Raw genomic sequence first — 12204 nt, 5'->3', positions numbered from 1 at the left:
CACACCTTAGCTTATTTAACCCTTGTAACGATCCCGTGAGGTGAATCAGCGTTGTCCCCACTTTGTAGATTAGGTAACTGAGGCCCCGGTGGTTTAAAGGGCTAATCTCTCTCGGGACAGGTCTGAGCCCTTGCCAACTTTTGGACGTGCGCCTCCAGGTGTGGAAGGGCCCCGCCTGCGTCGCTCCACGTGGTGGAATCCTACTCGAAGTAGCTTGTCCTCAGTTTTAACATGAGCAGCTGCACAGTTAGACAAAAGCAGCCCCTTCATTTCTTGATTTTCCGCAAAACTAAAAGCAGAGCAGGGCCTGGACATTGTGATGGGCACATTGGCCACTGCCCCATGGCTCTGCCACTTTGGGCACATCAGAAATCCCCTCCAGGCCTCGCTGTCCTCCCGCTTCCTACAGTGAGGGACTTACCCACAGCCGTCACTTCCTGAGCACGCGTGGCACTGTCAGCACTGTGCACTGGTTCTTCCTCGTTCACTGAGTCCTCCTGTCAGCTGCACTAGATCCCTCACGTTACCTCCGTCTCAGATGGGGCTCGTAGCCGGCAAGGGACAGGTTAGGAGTCACATCTGGGTCTTAAAACTCCAATCCCATGCTCTTTGCACTGTGGTATTTAAAGGATTTAAGGCCCCTTGTCAACTCCTTGGGGGGAAAAGGGGGCAGAACGGAAGGGAAGGCAATGCCGGGTAAAGTGCAGCGTAAAGAGAGATGCCCAGCGGGCCGGACTGCTGCAGCCACGAGCAGCCAGACACCTCGGTTTCCTCACCTAAAACAGTGTGAGAAAACCATTCCCGCCTCACCGGCCAGCATCAGGGTGACAGGGATAAGCGGGAATTAGAAATGCCACCCCACAGGTGACATTTCAGTGTCGTTATGGTCGGGTAGCTTACTAAAGCCCGGAAGACAGTAGCTCTGAGTCCACGCGCATGACTGTAGTTTCTGCTTGTACTTTATGGAGTTAGGGTTTTTGATCCTGTTTCCCAGCAAATACCTTATTTGTGCCCAAATTCATGTTCACCAGGCCGGGCTTTCCAGGCCAGGGCTGGTGTTGAAGATCTGCAGCTGTAAGGACGCCAAGTGGCTGCTTCTAAGAAGCTGTCGCCGAGAGTGAGTTGCTTATAGGAGAATTCTCCTGTTTTGGTGTTTTGTATACCATTCTTACTCCTATTTTTGGTCACATCTGTCCTATCTCTTATTTTTAAAGCCTTGCTTTTGCTTTTCCTCAGGCGTTCAAAAAACATTTCAGTTCTGCATGGCCAAGACTCTCAATCCTACCTCTTGCCTAGAAAGAATAATAATTACCACCTACCTGCTCTTCAGCATGAAAGAATGTTTATAAAGCAGTTGGACCGTCTCCAAAGAAAGGCCAGCTTAATATAAAGTGAGATTTTGTTACTAAAGGGTGAGATTCTCACCTTCAGAGAGTCTGTGAATTCCTCTGCGGTAATGCAGGATAAAGGGGAAAACAAGGCAGCTCCAGAAATGTAACACGTGTGAAATTAGGCTGGTTATAAAGCCAGGCCAGTCTCCTCGGTTCTTTTCCTCTTACCAGGAATTTGAGGTGGTTGTGAGAATCCTGGAAAGATTTTCCAGGGCCACTTCTGTGTTAAGAAGTGGCCTTTTAAAGAACGGTTGCATGAAAGCACATTCCTGAAAGGTCATTTACAGGTATGTCATCTCCGTCTCTGGTTTCAGAGAATCGCTTGTGAGATATGTACTCTTGGTCCATAGAACCTGCTCCAGGTGAGGGCAGGGGCCGGCGGAGGCTCAGCCCAGGACGGAGTTCCAGGGCGAGAGCCGAGAGTGGCCCTGGGGTTGAGGAATTTCACTTCACTCACCCGGAAAGAAGAACCTGAAAGTCCCACTGACCAGCGTGCACAGAAGTCACGTTTTTTTTCGTTTGTTTGTTTTTCCTTTACACAAGTGATTGGAGTTAGAAGACATTATAGCCAAAGAGTGAAGAGCTAGTCAGGTTGTTGAGGAGAGTGTGGCTTTGTCCCTGTGATGTGCGCAGGGCCTGGCGGGGAGGCCTGCCCACCTGCTGGTTGGTAATATGGTGGCGCTCTCTCCCCAGCACCCTCGGGTCGGTCGACAGGAGCTGATTCCCCACGTTAATAAAGCTCATCGCGTTGCTTAGCGTAGAGCTCTCTGTAGCAGAGGTCCTCACCCTCGGTGCTCCCGTAAACTTTCTTCTCTTTCCACTTCTTCTATTGAAAATGTCCGATATTTTAAAATGTATCACATTCTTTCTTTTAAAGCATTTTTTAATTGAAGTAGAGTTAACTTACAATGCTGTGTTAGCTTCAGTTATAGCAAAGTGATTCGGTTATACATATATCTATTCTTTTTCAGATTCTTTTCCATGAGTAGAGCTCCCTGTGCTGTACAGTAGGTCCTTGTTTATCTTATGTATAGCATTGTGTATCCGTTAACCCCCAATTCCTAATCTATTCCTCGACCCCTACCCCCTGTCACTCTCCCCTCTGTAAGTTTGCTTTCTACGTCTGTGAGTCTGTTTCTGTTTAAAAATGTCTTACATTCTTTCTTATTCAGCATGGGCACTGGTCATATTTTATCTTCTGGGGAGGAAGGCTTACCGTTGTTTGGGGCATAAATTAAGGGGCAGCACTGAAATCTAGAGAAACTCTTGGTGCCTGGTACCTGCAGTGTGGGAGTACCTGCCCCTAGATTGGTGCCAGACCGTCGGCTTTCCCATTTTCAACATTTACTTTTTAATATTTTGACACCCTTCTCCCTGCTAATTGCTGGCTTCTACCGCTCTTGGTGCCTTGTTCCGCAGCGCTGTGAGCTGGAGGACGCGATGACCAGCTTGCTAGGCTTGTACGCAGAGCAGGAGTCTGTAAGCTTTGAGTGAGGAGCGCTTGAGGGCTGGGCCTTCTCTAGGGGAACAGAGTTCCTGGATGGACCTACTGACAATTACTTTGGACGCCTAGAAATCTCTGCCACCAGTTGTTTAATCTGGCCTAATGCATGGCTGGAAATGCTCTGAGACTCACAAGGCTTCAACACCGCAAGCTGCTTCCTACACTCAGAGATCCTTGACCAAAATGAAAGCACGTCCTTAGTTTGACCAAAACGACAAAAGCAATAAGGCTACTGTCAGAGCCCTGTGTTTGGTTGTAGCACAGCCACGACTGTGTGTAAATTGTACCTTGATACTATTTTTTTTGGGAAAGGCAGTGCCACCTCATTGTAACCGCTGTGGTACACTGGCTCCCTGAGGTCAGAGAAAGTGGGAAAAGCCATGGGGGAGAGGACAGGGTGGGAACAAGGCCTTGGGCCCAGGAGGAGAGCTCAGCTGAGAAGAGTGACTGATCGCCTGCTGGGGGTGGCCCGGCTCTCTGGGCAGCAGGGCAGTAAGCGCTCATTGCTCCCGTCTGGGCCACTTTTATTAGGATGCTGTGTGTGCTAGGAAGACCCCAGGACAAACACCACGGAGCCCCGAGGGCGCGGCCCCGGAAGGTGGGGCGGTGACTCTCTCGCGGCCTTGGGTGCTTGGGTCCTGGGTGGGGGTGGGTTGGGGGCCTGTGGGCCACCACAGGGTCCATCTGCATCTAAGCTCCTGGCAAAGTTTGCAAGCACATTCCTGGCACTTGCCTTTAACAGCTTGTCAAGTGCGTGGAGGACGTGCTGTTACAGGATAACCATTTGAAAGCATTAGCAAATTCAAACCAGGGCTTGTGTTTGCTTTCTTCTGTCACCGTGTATTCTCTCACTTGCTGGCTCTTAAAAGAACAACTGCCACGATGTAGGGCACCTCAACTTTAAAATCTTTTGCCAAACCCGAGGGATGCTGTGTGGACAGGCTGGAGTAGGGGGTGTGAGTGAAGGCGGAGGGTCCGCCGCACCCGGAAGGCAGAGGAGCAGGAGGGGGGCGGCTGATGAGTGCTGTTGGCCTCGGTGCCAGGGACGCCACAGTGACTCTGCCGTGCAGGCAGGGGACAGTACAGTAGCAGAAGGAGAGACGCGCAGCGGGAGTTCGCTGCTCCAGGGGCAGGCTGCTGGTGGAAGTCGCAAGGGAAGGTTTCTGTGATCGGAGACACTGGCGCCTACTTCTAGGCCCCGGGGGAAGGGGCTGGGGGCTGGAGGAGTTGATGGCCCCAAAGAGAGGGGGCTGGGAGCTGGGGGACCCGGCGTCCTGGGTCTCCTCCTGTTGGTCATTGGTCATTGGCTCAGCCAGGACTCAGGCCCCTGCCTCCCTGGGACCTGGAGATAAATTCCAGGTCCAGCCTCTCTGGGTGCATTTCCCTTTGAGAATTTCCACTGTTTGTTAGTCATTCCTTAAAATCTAAAACTTGACAAACAACATCAATACCTGTATAGTCCCGAGTCTGGTTTACAGAGCACTTGGACGTAGTTTGTTTCATTTGCCTCCCTAGGGTCCTAGTCTTGCCTTGCCCTCAGGTGGAGTCATCTGGGGCCTCGTAGAAATGCAGGCTCCCGGGCCCTTGTCCCCTAGGCCTGCTGAAGCAGAATCTCCATTTCCCCAGGGCACGAGTCAGCCCATTAAAGTCTGAGAAGCGTTGCCCTAGAGCAGAGGTGGACCGGGAGCCCCAGCAGGACCCGGACCTTGTTAAAAGGCCACACCCACACCTACTTAAAGGCGATTCCCAGCTTCGCGCCGGGAGGGTTGCTAGAACCCTCCCTGTTGGGAGCCGTTTCCCAGAGTTCCTGATCCATTCGCATTTCTAATCAGTTCCCTGGTGACACTGACCTCGTTGGTCTGGAACCAGCAGCCGCTTCTGACTCCTCCCCTGGGGAGCCTGAGGCCAGGGCTCCGGGGCCTGGCTGAGGACACAAGTATCCACCCTTGAATTCTCGGAGGCAGTGGATTCGGAAAGCTGCTTTCGTTTTCGGTGTGGCTTCACTAAGCATTTTACCATCATGGGGGTTTCAGAAGAAGCTGTGGATTGATGAGTCCTGGGCCCTTCTGTGCTGGCCCCCAGAAACGCGGCTTTTCCAGACGGTTGCAAGTAGGCTGTGGTGTGTGGTTTCATCATCCGTTCTCCAGTGGAAGAGGGTCACTATTTTCTCTCCACTTAGAACCTGAAAGATCAAAGCTGTGTGACTGCCAGAGACGCAGCGTTAAAGGCAGAAACCAGGTCAGCTGTTTCCCCTCTTTCTTGTGGTGTGAAAGTTGCCAGTGTTTTTGGCAGCTGCCCAGTTTTGATCTTTCAGTTTGTGTTAAACACTCAAGATCTGCGTGGGCTCCCCCGTCTCCTTTGATTAAACAAACCATCAGAGTGACCCTGGTGCCGAAGAACCAGGCCTGGGAGCACATGTTCACGAGGGCCCCATGTGAGAGCAAGACCGTGTGTGTGTGTGTGTGTGTGTGCGCGCGCGCGCGCACGCCATAGGCCTTGGCGGTGTTGTCGCCGGCCCCCGGGGAGAACTCACTAAAAATGAAAGTGAGCTAGATGGTTTTCCTTTGCAAAGTGTTTCCCTGTACGTCCTGATGTAGATGGTACCTCTGGTCTCACAGCCTGCCCCGCTCCGGCCGTGGGTCACGTGTGAGTAGCACTGACCGCTCTGGAGGCCGGTTGCCTATGGCAGTGAAATGATGGGAAGGGCTCTGGCCTCATTCTCAGCTCAGCTGCTGCTTAGTTGTGGGATCTGGGGGCAAAGTGGGTGGCTTAACCCTCCCTCTGTTTCCATTTCTGTAAAACGGGGGTAACACCGACTTCTCAAAGCACTTGTGAGCCTTACATGCGATTAAGTGGCCCTGAGCCATTTAGTGATTTATTCAGGCCACTTCACCTGGGACCTTCTGCTTCTCCAAAAGATTTTCTGTCTGGATGTTCGTTCTTTCAGATAAGCAGCCTTCAGGAAGAACATAGAAAACTGTGCTTTGACCCTGCCAGGTGCCTGCCTCGGGGCCTTTGTGTTAGGAATTCCCTCTGCCGGGAATGCTCTTCCACCAGGCTTTCATGGGGCTAGCTGCCTTGCTTCCTTCATACTCTGCTCCATGTCACCTTTTGAAGAGGCCTTCCTGGTCACCATTGGAGAGTTCCATCCCACAAGTAATCAGAGCAGCCTTATATGTAAGATTTGTAGTAGCCCCCAAACTGGAAAGAACTCAAAAGCCTATCAGCAGTTGTCTGGATAAGCCAGGTGATGGACAGCTGCTCAGCAAGAAACGAGAATGAGCCGTTGCTGCAGCAGCACGGATGGATCTCAAAGCGAGAAGCCGATAAAGAGCAGTGCGTGCCGTAGAATTCCATGTATAGAAAGTCCTAGAAAATGTAGATTATTCTGTGGTGACGGACGCAGATCAGCGGTTTCCTGGGGACCGGAGATTGGGGAGTGAGCAGCTGGGAGGTGGGAATTGCAAAAGGGTGCAAAGAAGCTTCTGGGGGTGATGGCTACGTTCACTGTCTGGATTTGGGCGATGGTTTTGTGGGTGTATGCATGTGCTATGACTTATCAAATTGTGCACTTTGAATATGGGCAGGTTATTGTACATCAGTTACACCTTCAGAGATGCTTAAAAATTTTTTTAGGCTACTCGTCTGAAGCATTGCTGTCCACCAGAACTTTTTTTTTTTTTTTTTTTTTTTTTTTGCGGTACGCGGGCCTCTTACTGCTGTGGCCTCTCCCGTCGCGGAGCACAGGCTCCAGACACACAGGATCAGCGGCCATGGCTCACGGGCCCAACCGCTCTGCGGCATATGAGATCTTCCCGGACCGGGGCACGAACCCGTGTCCCCTGCATCGGCAGGTGGACTCTCAGCCACTGCGCCACCAGGGAAGTGCCACCAGGGAAGCCCCACCAGAACTTTTTGCTTTGATGGAAATGGTCTGCATCTGCTGTATCCAGTATGAGAAGCCGCTCAGCACACATGGCTCTCGGGCACCTGAAATACGCTAGCTAGCGCAACTGAGGAATTCAGTTTCCAACTTGATTTCATTGTAATCCATTTACATCTGAATGGGCACATGTATCTAGTGTCTGTCATACTGGACTGCACAGGCGTAAAGCCTTACCTGCTGCTATAACACCCCCGGCGGTGCCACGCACACGCACAATCCTGGGTCTCAGGCTCCAGCTCCTGGAGAAGACTCGAAGCTTCCGCAGGTGCTGGCTGTTTCCCAGGTACACATCCTTGGCTAATGCCGAAGCCTCCGCTAAGAATGCCCTTAATTGAAGCAGTGAGGTCTGAGGTCTTTTTGCAGCTCTCCGCCCCCTGGCACAGAGGTGCTGCCAGTGCCTGTGCCCACATGAGCAGGTGTTTGCCCTTCTTTGAGGTCTTGATTTTACCTCTGACTCTGTGATAGAGCAGCATTTGCCCAAGTTAAAAAGAAAAAAACCCTGCAGATCCCAGCGTTCTGTCTCTGGTTCCTCATAAATTAGGCATATTAAAATAAACTTAACGACACAGGTGCATTTCAGGTAAGGCTCTTCGGCCATGTTTTATATATGGTCTTTTAGGAAAAGCTGACTATCCCCACAGAGGGTTGGACACTATTAAGGGTTTTTGAGGAGAGCCCTGGGAAGACCTGGTCTTTTCTAGACTCCTGAGCCTGGAGCTGGGAAGATTCTGCCCAGCAGCCTTTCTGTTTTGAGTCTATCTTCTCTTTGCTGCTCCTTGAAAATAGAGCACTCTGATACAAAAATCCTGTCTAGGTTCAGGCTTCTCGACAGATCCCCAGCCAAGGAGAAGGCAGCACTGGGGTTCCTGGGTGTCAGGCTGGAACCAGGGGCGGAGCTCTGGCTGGATTGGCAGCTGCCGGTAACCGGTGGCAGAGCCGAAGGAGCCGCCGAGACACTGACCCTGTGGGCAGGGGGAGCGTCACGGGGAAGGGGGGAAAGATTTGTAGAGAGTGTGGCAGTGGCAAAGCTCGCGGGTCAAGGAGTTTTAAGACCCCCTCTCCCCCGCAAAAAATATAATAATTAGGAAGACCCATGTGGAAAGATGGCTATTGCCTGGTGATATTCGCCCACCCCTGCCCCATCTCCTGGTCTGTCTTTGTTTGCTAATCATCTATGACGTTACGCAGGCTGCTCGCCATCTCTGATAGCCTTGTCTGCCTGTCTCCCCAAGACTGAATCATTCTCCTTCTGAGATTACACACATTGGACTACTTGTCAACTCATCTTGTCAGACATATCCAGGTGAACCCAGGAAAAGGGAAGACAGAGCAGGGAGGGCTGTGACTACAGACTGTCTGTGTGCCACTGGTATTAGATCCATACTTACTGGCAGCAATTAAGAGTAATAATTTGTATTCAGATCATGCTTGGGGTTTCGAAAAGCCATTTTACTTCATATACTTGTTAAAAGCAAGTCAGAGGATAAGAGAAAGCCCAATGCTTGCTTGGTGCTAAGGGAAATATTCTAGTTGGGTGACCCAGGGGTAACTTAATTCTTCCCAGCGATCATAACAGTTTTATTGCTCGTAAATCGAGGCTGGAGCTGCTGAGCACAACGTGTGTGCAGTGATCTCCTGGCTGTGGTTTTCATCTCTCACGGCCAGAATGGAGATGGTTCGTTCAGCTGTGGGCCTGAGGCTGCTGGGCGGCCCCAGTACAGGCAGGCAGAGGGAGACCCAGAGCGAGCCCATCCTTCCTGCCGCAGGGCGCTCTTGCTGAGACAGGACATCTGGGCACCAGCCCATGGTTCAGGGCCCAGGCAGAGACGAGGGCCAGTCATTTCCTGGACGCTCACCCTGAGTCAGAACGCGTGTGTGCTGCGCGGGTTCCGTACAAGAGCAGGAAAAGGCAGAGGGCGGGCGGAGGCTGGTGCCAGGAGTGGAGGGGCTTTGTTAGGAAGCCCGCTGACGGGGACGCTGTGCATGTTTGTAATAATTTCTTTAAAAAAAAAAGCCTTATAAGGTATATTTTATATATCATAAAACTCACCCATTTCAATTCTACAAGTCATTGATATCTAGTAGCTTTACCAAGAGATGCAACCATCACCTTAAACCAGTTTGGGGACATTTTCTTCCCCCCAGTAAGGTCCCTCCTGTCCCCTCACAGTTAATCCCCATTCCCACCCCCAGCCCCAGGCAACCGCCGATCTCCTTTCTGTCTCTTTTGCAATCATTTAGCTAATTAGTTTCTGATTAGAGGAGTAGTAGTTTCTTATTTTAGATCACTTGAGTAGCCCCCCGGAAAGAGAAATGGATGGAATGGAGGCCAGAATCCCCTTGGTGGGATTCTCTTCCAGCTGCTCTTTTTAGCTCTTATCTTCTGCCTCCCCCGCCGCTCCCCTGGCTGATGTGCTCCCACTTCTCCACTGTTCCTGTGCCTGGACACCCTCCACCCCATCTTGCAAGACGTAATTCTCCCTGTCGTTGAAGGTCTATCTCACATGACCTCAATCAGCAAACATCTCCCTGGTGTCCAGACTGGAAATAATTTTCTCTTCTCAGAAACTCAGTGGTGTTTTATTTCTGGCTCGTAGAGTTTCCACGTGGCACTTTACTTACTTAAATATGTGCTTTGGGGCTTCCCTGGTGGCGCAGTGGTTGAGGGTCCGCCTGCTGATGCAGGGGACGCGGGTTCGTGCCCCGGTCCGGGAAGATCCCACATGCTGCGGAGTGGCTGGGCCCGTGAGCCATGGCCGCTGAGCCTGCACGTCCGGAGCCTGTGCTCCGCAACGGGAGAGGCCACAGCAGTGAGAGGCCCGCGTACTGCAAAAAAAAAAAAAAAAAAAAGTGCTTTATCTGCCTTATTAAACGGTGAGTTCGTGAGGACTGAGGTTCTGTCTAATGCATCTTTGTCTCCTAAGTCCTCTTACCCACCCAGTTTCATCTCCTGTCGCTCCCTGAGGGCCCCGTGTGCCTCCTTTGTGGCAGTCATCACAGTTTTGACGGCTGTTTAATGTCGTGCTCACCCTGTGTCCAGTGTCCAGCATGAAAGCAGCCTGGCCCAGTGTCTGGATGTCCTTAGGTTTTCACTCTTCTGGATGCCAGAGCTTAGTTTACCTCCTCTTACCTACTACCTGTCGTCACTACCTGAGTTCTTATTTGAATTAAGTAACAAAAAGTCTTCTTTTTTTTTTGGCCTTGCCACACGGCTTGTGAGATTTTAGCTCTCCGACCAGGGATTGAACCCAGCCCCTCGGCAGTGAGAGTGCAGAGTCTTAACCACTGACCCACTAGGGAAGTCCCGATAACAAGTAGTCTTAAAATAGATGTGTAAACCAAGTTCTGGGTGATGTGCTTCTCCCCTGCTACAGAGGGTTTTGTTTTTCTCGCTCATTCATGCATACACTCACACGTAATACACCTCTCATAAAAACATACTAGAGTTCTTCCTAGGAATACAGTTTTTATTCCTGCAAGCACCTTATTCTTTTTTCCTCCAACCTCCCATATATCTGGGTCGCTCTGGTGCCTTTGGCTCAGCCTCCCACCCTGAGCAGCTCTGACCACCGCCCCTCCCCCCCTTGGGCTGCTCCTGCCGTCTTGCACGTGACTTGTCCAGGGTGGCGCTGCCTTGGCTCCCCTCTGGGCAGCATTGAGGACTGACCGGACTGCAGCCATGGCTCTGCGATCAAGTGGATGAAAGGGCAGAGTCTCGCGGCTCAGGAACTGACCGGTCACCTGCTTCCCAAGCCCAGGTCAGCCCGCCTGACTGCTTAAAGCTGTAGTCGTTGTTTCTTTCCCCCAGGAGCCGCTGGTATCTGTACAGGTGAAACATGCTGCATGTGGTGTGTCGCAGGCTTTCTGTTTCATTCTTGTGTATATGTTTATTCTTCCTCTGAGGTGAGAAGCATCATGTTTACGTCTGTAGCCAGCTTACTGCTGTCTGTAAAATAGGTACTCAGTAAATACATGATGGATGAAGTCATGAATTCACACATTAGTTATATGATGTTTAAAGCTATTAATGTATCTCTAGATTCTGTCTCTTATGCATTAGATGCTCAGAAACATACTTAGGTAACTTGATTCACTCAGCCATTGCCACGCTCTGTGTTGAGTGCTGTAGAGAATAGAAAAACTTGAAGCCGCCCCTTGGGATTCGTGGCGTGAGCTTGATAAGACAAATGTAGGGTAGAACCTGTCAAGTCCTTTAAGAAATTTTTTTAAAAAGAAAATATCGGAGGATTTGGAGAGGGAGGGGTCACTTCCTGCTGAGAGGTTGGGATGTTGTTGGAAGAGGTAGCATCTGAGAAATTCCTGGTGGATGGGAAGGCTTTGAACAGCGGATACTGAGATGAAACGTGGCAGATGAGGTTGGACTGTGAGGGTCCAGATGCGGGAGCAGGTTTAGTGTTTATCAGGGACACAACGCCAGAGAAATCCAACAACTGCGTAGGAGGGGTTGGGACGGGCAGAGACTGGGAGGCGGTGGCCAGGAGCAGGGGAAGCGGTGCCTCAGTCCAGACGAGGGGCAGTGAGGCCACTGAGGGGCAGGGCGGTGAGAAGGCCAGAGGGAGCTCGTGGGCGAGCAGCGGGTCAGAGGGCTGGAGCCCAGGAGGAGAGCGCCGCTAGCAGGGAGTGAGGGGCGGCGGCGGCGGGACAGGGGGGCCGAGGAGGCGGGGGTGGGTGCGTTCTCGCAGCGGTGGGAACGAGGGGCGCGTGTGGGGACGGAGCCCCCCACGGCTCAGCGGAAGCCCAGGTGTGCTCGCGCCAGGGGTGAGTCACCTGCACGGCCTGTCTCCATCCCTTCCCGTCACCCACGGGACCTCGCCTTAAACTCAGCTTTTCAGTATTTACAGCTTAACTCTTGAGGCTAATCCTAGCACGTCATAGCTGATGACACCGTGCCTCTGCCGGGTGCATGACACACGTTGAGCTGTCTAAGCGCCAGACAGAAGTTACCCCAGAAGGCATTTCTGAAATGACTGACAGTCATTAACTGACCATTTATTTGGCAGGAAAGGTGGTTGGTGCAGGCGTTCTTACACACCTTACCAGTATTTTTCAAGTAAATTTCTTTCTCCGTTTTGAAATTTCATATCCTGAATAGTGCATGGAAATCAGATCCCATATTGCCCTAAAAGTTGTGCCTGTGTTGGGTCTTCCCAGTCAAGGTAATTCTGCTAAAAATAAAATTCTCCTTTGCTCGATTGTAAGAAGGAATGCACAAGGTTCCAAAGTCCATACTCCTGTCTCTGTCCTTTTGTGGTCCTGTAATTTCGGCACGTGTCACCAAAGTGACACATGCGCACAGCCCCAGAAGGCTGCGTGCCACTTGTGCTGACTTAGGGAGAGAGAGC

At 51.5% G+C, this 12204-nt stretch overlaps 1 protein-coding gene across 9 annotated transcripts in view; it reads left to right on the top strand.

Moving 5' to 3' along the window:
• ASAP2 (ArfGAP with SH3 domain, ankyrin repeat and PH domain 2) overlaps positions 1 to 12204 on the top strand; it is a 156677-nt gene that overhangs the window by 74851 nt on the left and 69622 nt on the right. The gene's annotated exons all lie outside the window — the stretch shown is intronic.

Source organism: Globicephala melas, chromosome 12 (assembly GCF_963455315.2).
Source record: "Globicephala melas chromosome 12, mGloMel1.2, whole genome shotgun sequence".
Classification (NCBI taxonomy): domain Eukaryota; kingdom Metazoa; phylum Chordata; class Mammalia; order Artiodactyla; family Delphinidae; genus Globicephala; species Globicephala melas.
This window is presented reverse-complemented; position numbering and strand designations above follow the sequence as displayed.